General features: G+C 58.9%; 1 long non-coding RNA gene across 1 annotated transcript; it reads right to left on the bottom strand.

Moving 5' to 3' along the window:
* Positions 1-1220: 1220 nt before the first annotated feature.
* On the bottom strand, positions 1221-12082 carry LOC120047803. The gene is made up of 3 exons (XR_005476927.1): positions 11970-12082; positions 9794-9944; positions 1221-1336 (listed from the first exon to the last, which is right to left on the bottom strand). It is a non-coding gene; the product is annotated as an uncharacterized LOC120047803 (long non-coding RNA).
* Positions 12083-13889: the final 1807 nt, after the last annotated feature.

Here is a 13889-nt window from a genome sequence, read left to right as displayed (position 1 = left end):
ATCAGTGTCCTGTAATTTGTACCACCCAGACAGGGAGAATAATCAGTGTCCTGTAATTTGTACCACCCAGACAGGGAGAATAATCAGTGTCCTGTACTTTGTACCACCCAGACAAGGAGAATAATCAGTGTCCTGTAATTTGTACCACCCAGACAGGGAGAATAATCAGTGTCCTGTAATTTGTACCACCCAGACAGGGAGAATAATCAGTGTCCTGTAATTTGTACCACCCAGACAGGGAGAATAATCAGTGTCCTGTACTTTGTACCACCCAGACAAGGAGAATAATCAGTGTCCTGTAATTTGTACCACCCAGACAGGGAGAATAATCAGTGTCCTGTAATTTGTACCACCCAGGACAGGGAGAACAATCAGTCCCTGCCTTTGATTCATACCTGCTGAGACCAATCTTAAACCCTCCCCTCATCCTAATCACATTCCTGGGGTGCATCCCAAATGGGGCCCTGTGGGCCTTGGTCAAAAGTAATGCACCATAAAGGGAATGGGGTGCCATTTGGGACGCAGTCCTGATGAAGGGGAACAAATGAGACCGCAAATGAGTGGCAACGTGTAGCAGAGTCAGCCAGAAAATCACACTTCAATCCCAATGGCAATAATTTGGGGATGGAGACAATGCACCTTGTGAGACAATAATGGAGGCCAGCAAGCTGTCCAGGTGGCAACGAACGAGGAAAGGAGGGGACAGGAGAGTGTAATTGTTACCGTAAAAGCTGCTGTCAATTTGGGCCAAAGCCTACACACACACACCACCTAGGAAGCACCCCAGCGGTTTGATTACGGACGTGACCTCACCGGGAGGACCAACATCCCCGATCAGGGACCCTGAGGTGGGCCAGACACACCGGAGAGCCAGGTTGACCCCAGCAGAGCGCCTCTAGCTTGTAACACACACACTCTTTTTGACAGACACACACACACACACACACACACACACAGACACACCGACACACCGACACACACACACAGTGGGACAAAGTGGGTCTGTTCTGGTGCAGCAGCTCTGATTCTCAGGTTCGTCTCCAGTGTTACGTCAGGAGGAACATCTGAAGGTTCAGAGTTATGCCTGGACTGGCCAGGCGGTTACGTTGAAGGGTGTTGTGTGGGTGTTCTGTGTGCGTGCAGGTATGTTCACATAATGTACACCGCATGTGCACGCATGCTAAGCGCGTGTGTTCTCCAGAATCCTTACCTGGAGGGTCTCAGCCAGCTGGCTGTAGTACTCCTTGATATCCTGGATGTCAGGGTTGTAAAACTCCAGGACTTCTCTCCCTGCTGCAGCTGGACCTTCTACAGGGACCACCATGTTCTGAACCGTCTGCAGACACACACACAGACACACACACACAACATTAAGACACAGACATTAGGCTGTGAGGTGTGTGTGTGTTGTATGCTCAGCAGGATAGACTCTCAACCCTTTGCAGACAGACACACCATTAAGACTCCGTCATGTACATCTTCAGGTAGCAATAAAACTCCATGATCAACCTCCAGGCATCCATCACAGCAGAATGAAACACCCCAGCAGCCTGAACCTTGAGTAATGATGAGGCAGTCCATTCATCAGGGGAATATGTCTGATAATAATAGCAGTTAATAAAACAAAGGGGCACTGTGAGTCATCCGGTGCAGGGAGTTAGCAAGCGTGTACCTGAGGGAGTGTGTTCGCCAGCAGCCGAGTGGCCGGTCTTCACAGAGGAAAAAACAGTGATGGAAAGATGGAACTGCCTCTTGCCTCTCCTTTTCCCTTTCTTAATGCCCTCTCTCAGCTCTCTCTTTGCTCCTTTTCAGTCTCCCTCTACCTCTTTTTTTCTCTCTCCTCGCCTCTCATGCTCGCCGTCCCGCCTCTCATGCTCGCCGTCCCGCCTCTCATGCTCGCCGTCCCGCCTCTCTCGCCTGCTCTTCCGCCCTCTCTCTCCCACTCTCCCACCGCATCGCCTTTCTTGCTCTCCCTCCCTCCCCTCTCTCGCTCGCTCGCTCACTCTCCCTCCCTCTCTCGTTCGATCTCCCGCCCCCTCGCTCTCCTTCCGCCTCCCACCCCCTCGCTTGCTCTCCCTCCCTCCCCCTCGCTCTCCCTCCCTCCCCCTCTCTCGCTCACTCGCTCTCGCCGCGGCTCGATCTCCTCCCCCGCTCTCGCTCGCTCTCCCTCCCCCTCGCTCGCTCTCCCTCCCTCCCCCCTCGCTCGCTCTCCCTCCCTCGCTTTCCCGCTCGCTCTCCCTCCCTCCCCGTCCTCTCTCCCTCTGTCCTCTATCCCTTCCTCTCTCGCTCTCCCTCCCTCACCCTCCCTCCACCTCGCTCGCTCTCTCTCTGCTGTGCCTCGCTCTCTCTGCTCCCCCTCGCTCTCACTCCCTCGCTCTCACCCCCCCTCGCTCGCTGTCCCTCCACCCCCTCGCTCTCCCTCCCTCCCCCTCGTTCGCTCTCCCTCCCCCTCCTCAGCACTCCGTCACTCCCCTCGCTCTCCCTCCCTCCCTGCCTTCGCTCACTCTCCCTCCCTCCCCCACGCTCGCTCTCCCTCCCTCCCCCTCCCCAGCTCTCCCTCCCTCCCCCTCCCCAGCTCTCCCACCCTCCCTCCGCCTCGCTCACTCTCCCTCCCTCCCCCACGCTCGCTCTCCCTCCCTCCCCCTCCCCAGCTCTCCCTCCCTCCCCCTCCCCAGCTCTCCCTCCCTCCGCCCACCCTCCCTCTGCCTCGCTCTCCCTCCCTCCCTCGCTCTCCCTCCCTCCCTCCGCCTCTCTCGCTCGCTCTCCCTCCCCTTCGATCGCCCTCCCTCCCCCTCCCCCTGCCTCGCCCTTCCTCTGCCTCGCTCGCCCTCCTTCCCTCCCCCTCGCTCTCCCTCCCCCTCCCCAGCTCTCCCTCCCTCCGCCTCGCTCGCTCTCCCTCCGCCTCCCCAGCGCTCCCTCCCTCCGCCTCTCGCTCACTCTCCCTCCTCTTCCCTGCTCCACCCCCTCACTTGCTCTCCCTCCACCATCTAGCTCTCCCTCGACCCCCTCCCTCCGCCTCGCTCTCCCTCCCTCGCACTCCCTCCCCCTCTCTCCCTCCGCCTCTCTCACCCGCCCTCCCTCCCTCCGCCACTCTTGCTCGCTCTCCCTCCCTCCGCCTCCCTCCCGCTCTCCCTCCCTCCTCTTGCTCTCCCTCCCTCCATCCGCCTCGCTCGCTCACCCGCCCTCCCTCCCTCCCTCCCTCCCTCCGGCACTCTCGCTCGCTCTTTCTCCCTCCGCCTCTCTCTCTCGCTCTCCCTTCCTCACCCTCTCTCGCTCGCTCTCCCTCCCTCGTCCTCTCTCTCTCTCACTCCCTCGCTCTCCCTCCCGCTCTCCCTCCCTGCTCACCCCCCTCGCTCGCTCTCCCTCCACCCCCTCGCTCTCCCTCCCACTCTCCCTCCCTCTTCCTCCCTGCTCCACCCCCTCGCTCGCTCTCCCTCCACCCCCTCGCTCTCCCTCCCTCCGCCTCGCTCGCCCTCCCTCGCTCACCCTCCCGCTCGCTCTCCCATGCCCTCCCTCCGCCTCGCTCACCCTCCCTCGCACTCCCTCCCCCTCTCTCCCTCCGCCTCTCTCACCCGCCCTCCCTCTGCCACCCTCGCTCTCCCTCTCTCCCTCCGCCTCCCTCGCTCTCCCTCCCTCCCGCTCTCCCTCCCTCCTCTTGCTCTCCCTCCCTCCATCCGCCTCGCTCGCTCACCCGCCCTCCCTCCCTCCCTCCGCCACTCTCGCTCGCTCTCCCTCCCTCCGCCTCTCGCTCGCTCTCCCTCCCACTCTCCCTCCCTGCTCACCCCCCTCGCTCGCTCTCCCTCCACCCCCTCGCTCTCCCTCCGCCTCGCTCGCCCTCCCTCCGCCACTCTCGCTCGCTCTCGCTCCCTCCGCCTCTCGCTCGCTCTCCCTCCCGCTCCCCCTCCCTCCTCCTCCCTGCTCCACCCCCTCCCTCCTCCTCCCTGCTCCACCCGCTCGCTCTCCCTCCACCCCCTCGCTCTCCCTCCACCCCCTCCCTCGCCCTCCCTCGCTCGCTCACCCTCCCTCGCTCGCTCACCCTCCCGCTTGCTCTCCCTTGCCCTCCCTCCGCCTCGCTCTCCCTCCCTCGCACTCCCTCCCCCTCTCTCACCCGCCCTCCCTCCCTCCGCAACTCTTGCTCGCTCTCCCTCCCTCCGCCACTCTCGCTCGCTCTCCCTCCCTCCGCCTCTCTCGCTCTCCCTCCCTACCTCCGTCCTCCCTCGCGCTCCCTCCCTCCCTCCCGCTCTCCCTCCCCCCGTCCTCCCTCGCGCTCCCTCCCTCCCGCTCTCCCTCCCTCCTCTTGCTCTCCCTCCATCCGCCTCGCTCGCTTGCCCGCCCTCCCTCCCTCCCTCCGCCACTCTCGCTCGCTCTCCCTCCCTCCACCACTCTCGCTCGCTCTCCCTCCCTCCGCCTCTCTCGCTCGCTCTCCCTCCCTCGTCCTCTCTCTCACTCCCTCGCTCTCCCTCCCTCCCCCTCTCGCTCGCTCTCCCTCCCGCTCTCCCTCCCTCCTCCTCCCTGCTCACCCCCCTCGCTCGCTCTTCCTCCACCCCCTCGCTCTCCCTCCCGCTCTCCCTCCCTCCTCCTCCCTGCTCCACCCCCTCGCTCGCTCTCCCTCCACCCCCTCGCTCTCCCTCCCCATCTCTCCTTCACTCCGCCTCGCTCGCCCTCCCTCTGCCTCGCTCTCCCTCCCTCGCTCGCTCACCCTCCCGCTCACTCTCCCTTGCCCTCCCTCCGCCTCGCTCTCCCTCCCTCACTCGCACTCCCTCCCCCTCTCTCCCACCGCCTCTCTCACCCGCCCTCCCTCTCTCGCTCCATCCGCCTCGCTCGCCCGCCCGCACTCCCTCCCTCTGCCACTCTCGCTCGCTCTCCCTCCCTCCCCCTCTCTCGCTCGCTCTCCCTCCCTCCGCCTCCCTCGCTCTCCCTCCCTCCGTCCTCTCTCTCCCTCGCTCGCTCTCCCTCGCTCTCCCTCCCTCCCTCCGCCTCTCGCTCGCTCTCCCTCCCCTCTCCCTCCCTCCTCCTCCCCGCCCTCCCTCCCACTATCCACCTCGCTCGCTCTCCCTCCCTCCGCCACTCTCGCTCACTCTCCCTCCCTCCGCCTCTCTCGCTCTCCCTCCCTCCGCCTCTCTCGCTCTCCCTCCCTCCGCCTCTCTCGCTCTCCCTCCCTCCGTCCTCTCTCTCTCTCACTCCCTCGCTCCCTCCGCCTCCTGCTCGCTCTCCCTCGCTCCCTCCGCCTCTCGCTCGCTCTCCCTCGCGCTCTCCCTCGCGCTCTCCCTCCCTCCTCCTCCCTGCTCCCCCCCTCGCTCGCTCTCCCTCCACACCCTCGCTCTCCCTCCCTCCCCAGCTCTCCCTCCTCCCTGCTCTCTCTCCCACCATCCACCTCGCTCGCTCGCCCTCCCTCCCTCCGCCACTCTCGCTCACTCTCCCTCCCTCCGCCTCTCTCGCTCTCTCTCCCTCCGTCCTCTCTCTCTCTCACTCCCTCGCTCCCTCCGCCTCTCGCTCGCTCTCCCTCCCGCTCTCCCTCCCTTCTCCTCCCTGCTCCCCCCCTCGCTCGCTCTCCCTCCACACCCTCGCTCTCCCTCCCTCCCCAGCTCTCCCTCCCTCCCCAGCTCTCCCTCCCTCCCCCTCGCCCTCCCTCTGCCTCGCTCGCCCTCCTTCCCTCCCCCTCGCTCGCACTCCCTCCCCCTCTCTCCCGCCGCCTCTCTCACCTGCCCTCCCTCCCTCCCTCCATCCGCCTCGCTCGCTCGCCCTCCCTCCCTCCGCCTCGCTCGCCCGCCCTCCCTCCCTCCCTCCCTCCCTCCGCCACTCTCGCTGCCTCGCTCTCTCTCCCTCCAGCTCTCTTTCTCTCTCTCTCACTCCCTCCATCGCTCTTTCTCTCTCACTCCCTCCATCCTCTCTCTCTCCCTCGCTCTCCCTCCGCCTCTCGCTCGCTCTCCCTCCCGCTCTCCCTCCCTCCTCCTCCCTGCTCCACCCCCTCGCTCGCTCTCCCTCCACCCCTTCGCTCTCCCTCCCCCGCTCTCCCTCCCTCCCCCTCGCTCGCTCTCCCTCCCTCCCTCTGCCTCGCTCGCCCTCCCCCTCACTCGCCCTTCTTCCCCCTCTTTCCCTCCGCCTCTCTCACCCGCTCTCCCTCCCTCCCTCCCTCCGCCACTCTCGCTCGCTCTCCCTCCCTCCGCCACTCTCGCTCTCCCTCTCTCACCCGCTCTCCCTCCCTCCGCCACTCTCGCTCGCTCTCCCTCCCTCCGTCCTCTCTCGCTCTCCCTCCCTCCGTCCTCTCTCGCTCTCCCTCCCTCCGTCCTCTCTCGCTCTCCCTCCCTCCGTCCTCTCTCGCTCTCCCTCCCTCCGTCCTCTCTCGCTCTCCCTCCCTCCGTCCTCTCTCGCTCTCCCTCCCTCCGTCCTCTCTCGCTCTCCCTCCCTCCGTCCTCTCTCGCTCTCCCTCCCTCCGTACTCTCTCGCTCTCCCTCCCTCCGTACTCTCTCGCTCTCCCTCCCACTCTCCCTCCCTCGCTCTCCCTCCACCCCTCGCTCTCCCTCCACCGCTCTCCCTCCCTCCCCCTCGCTCGCTCTCCCTCCCTCGCTCCCCTCCTCAGCTCTCCCTCCCTCCCCCTCGCTCGCTCTCCCTCCCCTCCTCAGCTCTCCCTCCCTCCCCTTCGCTTGCACTCCCTCTGCCTCGCCCTTCCTCTCCCTCCCTCCCTCCCTCCCTCCGCCACTCTCGCTCGCTCTTCCTCCCTCCGCCTCTCTCGCTATCCCTCCCTCCGTCCTCTCTCGCTCTCCCTCTCTCACCCGCTCTCCCTCCCTCCGTCCTCTCTCGCTCGCTCTCCCTCCCTCCGTCCTCTCTCGCTCGCTCTCCCTCCCTCCGTCCTCTCTCGCTCTCCCTCCCTCCGTCCTCTCTCGCTCTCCCTCCCTCCGTCCTCTCTCGCTCTCCCTCCCTCCGTCCTCTCTCGCTCTCCCTCCCTCCGTCCTCTCTCGCTCTCCCTCCCTCCGTCCTCTCTCGCTCTCCCTCCCTCCGTCCTCTCTCGCTCTCCCTCCCTCCGTCCTCTCTCGCTCTCCCTCCCTCCGTCCTCTCTCGCTCTCCCTCCCTCCGTCCTCTCTCGCTCTCCCTCCCTCCGTCCTCTCTCGCTCTCCCTCCCTCCGTCCTCTCTCGCTCTCCCTCCCTCCGTACTCTCTCGCTCTCCCTCCCTCTGTACTCTCTCGCTCTCCCTCCCTCTGTACTCTCTCGCTCTCCCTCCCTCCGTACTCTCTCGCTCTCCCTCCCACTCTCCCTCCCTCGCTCTCCCTCCACCCCTCGCTCTCCCTCCACCGCTCTCCCTCCCTCCCCCTCGCTCGCTCTCCCTCCCTCGCTCCCCTCCTCAGCTCTCCCTCCCTCCCCCTCGCTCTCCCTCCCCTCCTCAGCTCTCCCTCCCTCCCCTTCGCTTGCACTCCCTCTGCCTCGCCCTTCCTCTCCCTCCCTCCCTCCCTCCCTCCGCCACTCTCGCTCGCTCTTCCTCCCTCCGCCTCTCTCGCTATCCCTCCCTCCGTCCTCTCTCGCTCTCCCTCCCTCCCTCTCTCCGTCCCTCTCTCGCTCTCCCTCCCTCCGTCCCTCTCTCGCTCTCCCTCCCTCCCTCTCTCCCTCCCGCTCTCCCTCCCTCCCTCCCCCTCGCTCGCTCTCCCTCCCCTCAGCTCTCCCTCCCCTCCCCCTCGCTTGCACTCCCTCCCCCTCGCTCGCACTCCCTCCGCCCTCCCTCCCTCGCTCTCCCTCCCTCCCTCGCTCGCTCTCCCTCCTTCCCTCCGCCTCTCTCGCTCGCTCTCCCTCCCTCTGCTCCGCCTCTCTCTTCCTCTGCTCGCTCTCCCTCTGCTCCGCCTCTCTCTTCCTCTGCTCCGCCTCTCTCGCTCGCTCTCCCTCCCTCTGCTCCGCCTCTCTCGCTCGCTCTCCCTCCCTCTGCTCCGCCTCTCTCGCTCGCTCTCCCTCCCTCTGCTCCGCCTCTCTCGCTCGCTCTCCCTCCCTCTGCTCCGCCTCTCTCGCTCGCTCTCCCTCCCTCTGCTCCGCCTCTCTCGCTCGCTCTCCCTCCCTCTGCTCCGCCTCTCTCGCTCGCTCTCCCTCCCTCTGCTCCGCCTCTCTCGCTCGCTCTCCCTCCCTCTGCTCCGCCTCTCTCGCTCGCTCTCCCTCCCTCTGCTCCGCCTCTCTCGCTCGCTCTCCCTCCCTCTGCTCCGCCTCTCTCGCTCGCTCTCCCTCCCTCTGCTCCGCCTCTCTCGCTCGCTCTCCCTCCCTCTGCTCCGCCTCTCTCGCTCGCTCTCCCTCCCTCTGCTCCGCCTCTCTCGCTCGCTCTCCCTCCCTCTGCTCCGCCTCTCTCGCTCGCTCTCCCTCCCTCTGCTCCGCCTCTCTCGCTCGCTCTCCCTCCCTCTGCTCCGCCTCTCTCGCTCGCTCTCCCTCCCTCTGCTCCGCCTCTCTCGCTCGCTCTCCCTCCCTCTGCTCCGCCTCTCTCGCTCGCTCTCCCTCCCTCTGCTCCGCCTCTCTCGCTCGCTCTCCCTCCCTCTGCTCCGCCTCTCTCGCTCGCTCTCCCTCCCTCTGCTGCGCCTCTCTCGCTCGCTCTCCCTCCCTCTGCTGCGCCTCTCTCGCTCGCTCTCCCTCCCTCTGCTGCGCCTCTCTCGCTCGCTCTCCCTCCCTCTGCTGCGCCTCTCTCGCTCGCTCTACCTCCCTCTGCTGCGTTTCGCTCGCTCTCCCTCCCTCTGCTGCGCTTCGCTCTCGCTCGCCCTCACCCTCCCTCCGCCTCGCTCTTCCTCCCTCACTCGCTCCCTCCCTCTGCTCCGCCTCTCTCGCTCGCTCTCCCTCCCTCTGCTCCGCCTCTCTCGCTCGCTCTCCCTCTGCTGCGCTTCGCTCTCGCTCGCCCTCCCTCCGCCTCGCTCTTCCTCCCTCGCTCACTCCCTCCCCCTCACTCACCCTCCCTCGCTCTCCCTCCCTCCGCCTCTCTCGCTTGCTCTCCCTCCCTCCGCCTCTCTCGCTCGCTCTCCCTCCCTCCCTCCCTCCGTCCTCTCTCTCTCGCTCACTCCCTCGCTCTCCCTCCCTCCGCCTCTCGCTCGTTCGCACTCCCTGCCCCTCCCTCCCTCAGCCTCCCTCGCTCTCCCTCCCTCCCTCCCTCTGCTCCGCCTCTCTCGCTCGTTCTCCCTCTGCTCCGCCTCTCTCTCCCTCTGCTCTTCCAGGATCTGATAGCAGGATGTGTCTGTCAGCCGCTGATGAGATGGAGAACAGAGGGAGGGTTGGGTGTGTGTGTGTGTGTCTGTGTGTTGTTTAGCAAATGTGTGTGAATTATTTAGCAAATGTGTGTGATTTGATTTGTGGATTTGTTTTTGTGTGAGGGAATGACCGGGTTAAAGGCTTAGGTAAGGCAGTGTTGAGAAACAGGGCTCTGTTCTATGACATAGTAACTGGTTATATCATCTGTGAGATCTCTCTTTGGAAAGCCTCATCTTATTCTTACCCTGCCTTGTTGTGCTCTAATCCTGTCTCACTACCACCTTTGTTCCTGGTAAAATAACTACTGTTCATGGTAAAACCTGGTCAACAAGATGGCCGAGGTCATTTAAACCCTGTTGCCCCCGGCAACACCTACTGGGCATCTCTCCAACACTTGTCCTCTGAAGTTTGAGTAGCTTGGCTTAACAGAAAGGCTTGTTGCTTATGTAAAGGAGGTGGTTCGGCAAACCAAATGCCTAGGCTTTAGCTCAGTGGGATAACAGTCTTTTGGTATGGATGAAACCCAGGTTCAAATCCAGTCCCAATTGTAAGTAATGACCCAGAGAGCCATTGAGTAGTAAACTGTTCCTACTTTGTGTAATTGATGTTGGCCATCCGGCCAGTCCTTTCTCTGAGATGTCCCTTCTCTCTTCATGCTGTGCCTCCATGTGAGCCAGTTGTTCCTGGTAGATTTCCACCTGCTCCCTCAGGGCCAGACAGTCTGCCGTCTTTACATCCACTTCCTACAGGAGGCAGCAGAGAGCTAGATCAATAGAAAACCAACAGCGCTCATCAGAAAACCACAAACACTATTAGTTGTTCCAAATAAACCCGTAGTCCCTACCCGCTATGCACTTGTTTAGATCTCATGAGATCGGATAGGTGTTAACAATATGTTGAAAGCTCCAGCTTGTCTTCTGATAGGCTAGATAGCATTTTCACAATATTGCTTACACTAGTATTTACCAATCCTGGTTCTGGGGACCCAAAGGGGAGCTCATGTTTGTTTTTGCCCCAGCAATAAGACACTTAATTCAACTAATCAACTCGTCATAAAGTCTTTAGTTTAATCAGGTGTATTGGTGCTAGGCAAAAACAAAAATATGTACCTCTTTGGGTCCCCTTGACCAGGAGTGGAAAACACTGGCTTACACCAATCCAATCCTTTAATATCTACATGAGTGCCTAGGGGGTAAGAGATATGAAGAAGGGGCTAGGGTCTTTCAGCACATAAGTACCATGACACACTCTATTCCTTCAGCCAGCAGGTAGCTAGCTAGACACCGCAATGCAGAGAAAAGGGGGGATGGAAAGAGCTAATTAGCTTTTAGCTCATCCAGGTCTTTTTAAGTGCCTGATTAATTGGTGATGAATTCAATTACTCCTGGTGCTAGCATTTACATCTGAATGAAAAACGGGTAAGGTCCAGGGGTGGGAACCTTTCTGCTGTGGCTGCTGGAACACATGGGGCCCTGATGGATGTCACACAAGAGCCAGGCGGTCGGTTGCTGTTATCTCTAGGCAAACATGAGCCTGTAAATTGGAGAGAGTTTTGCGCTCACAGACTGTGGACTGTAAAGACTAAAGAAATCCCCCCTACATCACCCTTCTCCTCTCCTCTCCTCTCATCGCTTAAGGCTAGCTGTGCTTTATAGCACTGTCTACTGCTTTGAATTTGGATTAGAATCAGCTAGCTCCTCCAGCCTTCTTCCACTGTGGGAAGCCTTCAACACATTGTTGCTGCTGAACCAAACATTGTATCCATACACTAAAACATCCTTAGCCCCAGATACAAGCTCAAAAGAACACTCAGAGAATTGACAGACAGACAGACAGACAGACAGACAGACAGACAGACAGACAGACAGACAGACAGACAGACAGACAGACAGACAGACAGACAGGCAGACAGGCAGACAGACAGACCCACCGACCATGGAAGCTGTCCAAAATGTAGCTTAATCAATAGCCAATGGCAAGGCTGGACTTCAAATAGCCAGCCATGCCTTGTTGACCTCTTCCAATGCCTGCCTGTTGGCCTGAGCCAGCCAGCCAGCAGCATTACTGCACCGACTATATTACCGTCTGTATTACATCTGTATGGGATAAATGAAAGCCTGAATGACTCCATAAGGAGACATGAAAACAGCTTCTCCCACATCTGGGCTGACATTGGAGAGGGGTGTGATGTGGCAGGTAGGGAGGGAATGAGAGGAAATGGGATAGTAGGGTTTGTTAAGACTGGGGTTCTCGGGTTGCGTTGTGGCTGCCGGCCCAGACTGTAGGAGTGATGATCAGTTCAACAAAGTGGGTAGAGATCTATAGAGCTATAGAGGAGCTGCTGGGCTATGATGAGACACACAGCTGATATGTGTTTAATAGGAGGATAAAACAGTGTTGGCAAGTCGTGGAAATAGTGCCATCTAGTGGTTACTATAGTTTAGTACAGTTGCATTAATGCTCCCAAAGAGATATTGGCTCTCTTTGAATATTCAGATGAATTATCTTTCTTTCCACCCTTCTTTGCCTATTTGCATTTCTAAATATTTTCTTTTTGAAGATGATTGTCCTTCATTGCAGGTGAAAATTGGGTACCAAAGTTGAGCTACCACAAGTTAGATCTATGTCTTTATGCATGTTCTATATCAACAGTAGCACACATTAAAAGTCTAATCATTGTTAGAGAATATATGAAGACACCAAATCAACACAATTACTAAACAATAACACCAAAATGGCCGCCAGAGGTGCAGGAGTGAGGTCATTACCAGGCCAACGTCCTCCCACTCCAGTCGGATGAGTGTCCTCTGCTGGACGGTCTGCTCATACTGCTCCTACAGACAGTCCAGCTCTCTCCTCAGCTCCTCCACGTCACACGGGCTCTGATCCTGGACACACAGTGGCTTATCAGTCTGGCACTGGTAGGTAGTGTTAACGGTCTGAGACAGCGGCTATCCATCCATTTACACCAGTGGCTATACATACAGCACACATGCACACACTGATACAACATACAGGTTTCCTAGCTCCTAGTGTGATATGAATGCCTCCATTCCACTGTATTGTTAATATGTACCCTCTCCTTAAGCAGTCTCTCCACCACGGCATCCAGGCTGCATTCAGGGACAGCTAGGACAGTGGAGGTGGTCTGTTGGCCAGCCAGCCTCTCCGGCAGCTCACAGATCTGGGCCTCCAGAGAGTCATTGTCCTCCTCAAAGCAGCGCACGTAAAGGGCACAAACAGCACGTACAATGATATAGCATGTTTTTTACACAGGAAATTACATGCATGGTTAGGGTTGCAAAATTCTGATAATTGTCCAGAAAATTGCCTGGTTTTCCAAACATCCCGGTTGGAGGATTCAGATTATATGCTTATTTCCATCTGATTTCAGGTATATTCTAACCACGATATCTGCGAAAGATGGGAATTTGGGGAAAGTTACTGGAATTTTAGAACCCTGTGTATGTTACATTTAATGGGTTGCTTCCTTGGAGCATCTGACTACAACAGACTGACTACAACATACAGTATAAGAAACACAAAAGAAACACGTTTGATTTTGCACTGGTTATATGGTGATATGGTGTTGGTCCATCTCAAAACAATGTTTGCACAACCTTAGGACAATGTTTCTACAACCTTAGGACAATGTTTCTAGAGTTGAACCCATCCCGGGCTCACCATGTTGATGAGGGCCACAAAACGATCAGGGCGAGAATAACGCTGTAGTCTTCAGTGAATTGGACCAGACTCTCCTTGTTGAGCGCCTTGGCAGCCACGAAGTCCAGCTTCTCACACGTACACTCCTCAGCAGCCACACCCCTGTGGGAGGGGTGCACACCACACACACACAAACTCTGATACACTCATACAAATACCCACACACAAACATCTATAGGCTAAATATCGCAAAAGTATTGGTTAGTTTTGTGCATGTACATTGAAAATCAAGGGCCACAAGATCGCAATCTCTGAAAAGTCTTGAATGAATAGCATTGCTGCCCCTCCCAAATCAGCTCTGTGTAAATTAACACCGCCCGGGGTAACATGATTTCATTGTTTGATGCAAGCACAAAAGGCATTTGTCATCACCCTTCAAACTTTTCCCTTGGGGCGAACAAGGCGTAACTAACACTGAACACTATGTCCAACTGAGTGACATTTTATACTGTATATAGAAATCGTGCAAAGCTACCGCACATTTGCTTCTGATTAAATAAGCTTACTCAGACATACTTGAGTGAAAGAAAACAAACATCTGGTCATAACTCAAACTTTGTTGAATTCTGAAACGGACAAATTATCATAAAGCATTGACCTTACAAGTACTGTATATCTCAACCCATCTCCAGTTTGCACAATACAAACATCATATTCTTTCCCTTCGCCTCCTTCTAGTAAACCAGTGTCACTCAAACTCTGGTGACTGGACCAGCAACGGTCCCTAGGATGTTGCTGCCCGGTCCTTCAGAGGGTTGTCTGATACATTCTAGTTTAATGGAAGAAGTCCCCCAAGAGGCTTCCCAGCCTCTGTTACAAAAAAGGTTGAGACACCCTGTAGTAAGCCATCCTCGGTGCAGTGTTCTCCATACTGCCCATCTCCTGTAGTAAACCATCCTCGGTGCACAGTGTTCTCCATACAGCCCATCTCCTGTAGTAAACCATCCTCGGTGCACAGTGTTCTC

The sequence above is a fragment of the Salvelinus namaycush genome, chromosome 5, assembly GCF_016432855.1.
Source record: "Salvelinus namaycush isolate Seneca chromosome 5, SaNama_1.0, whole genome shotgun sequence".
Lineage (NCBI taxonomy): Eukaryota > Metazoa > Chordata > Actinopteri > Salmoniformes > Salmonidae > Salvelinus > Salvelinus namaycush.
The sequence above is the reverse complement of the archived record's forward strand: the minus strand, read 5'-3'. Positions and strand labels throughout refer to the sequence as shown.